Source organism: Mus caroli, chromosome 1 (genome assembly GCF_900094665.2).
Source record: "Mus caroli chromosome 1, CAROLI_EIJ_v1.1, whole genome shotgun sequence".
NCBI classification, from domain to species: domain Eukaryota; kingdom Metazoa; phylum Chordata; class Mammalia; order Rodentia; family Muridae; genus Mus; species Mus caroli.
The window spans coordinates 65,327,269-65,328,388 of NC_034570.1; positions in this window are offsets into that span (position 1 = coordinate 65,327,269).

The following is a 1,120-nucleotide window of genomic DNA, read 5'->3' on the forward strand; positions in this document are numbered from 1 at the left end:
AAAAGAATGGGAATGGGTGGGTAGGGAAGTGGGGGCGCTATGGGGGACTTTTGGGATAGTATTGGAAATGTAATTGAGGAAAATATGTAATAAAATATTAAAAATAAATAAATAAAAAATAAAGAAAAAAAAAAGATGTGCCTATAAAAAAATACCTTACGGGTTTCACATAAATACACATACACACACATATACACATATGGCCAGGGATATGCAAAGGCACATAGAGAGAGAGAGGCAGGAATTGATAAGAAGTACATAAAAAGGCAAAAAAGAAGTTTCATAGGTGATGGATTAGCTAACTGACCACACATTGCTTGTTACCTGGTACCGACCCTTCTCCCATCTGAGAAACTCTTTCACTGCTGATGTCATGACCTTATGACCCACCTTGCTTTGTGTTCTCTGAAATCCAGCAACTTTAGTGGCAAGATGCACCTGGCCCCTTTGATGTATGGGGTGGGGAGTGGGGAGAGACTCGTCATAAATAACTTAGCCAATGAGTGGATGGACAAATAGATGGTACTTTCCCTACTCAGTACTAGTCGTATTATAACAAGAAAACAGTCTTCAATTTGGAATGCCTCCATTTTGGAAGATTCAGAGGAGACAGACTAGTAATGCATTGGCAAACTGGACTGAAACAAAAGGGTTGAAGAGACTGGCAGCACTTAACTGGGAAAAGAGAAGAGAGGTAACCTAAGGTCAGCCATCCAGCTTTAAAGGTATGTGACACCATGTCTGCTACCAGCTGTTCTCCTTGTCCCTCAGAGAAGCAGAGGCCAAGTTCTCACACGGCATCGGCCAAATATGGGGGAAATGTTCTTGTTGGAAGGAGTGGCCATGCTAAAATGTAAATTGTTGACTGTGCAAAAACTTTGAGGCAGTTGCTTAAAGGTTGGATTGTTTGGGGGCCTCCCCTCCTGCGCGTTTGAACACAATGCTGGTGCCGCAGGTAGCCCGGTTCCTTATAAGCCTGTAAGGACAGAAACACAGGCCGGGCGTGGTGGCGCACGCCTTTATTCCCAGCACTTGGGAGGCAGAGGCAGGTGGATTTATGAGTTAGAGGCCAGCCTGGTCTACAGAGTGAGTTCCAGGACAGCCAGGGCTACACAGAGAA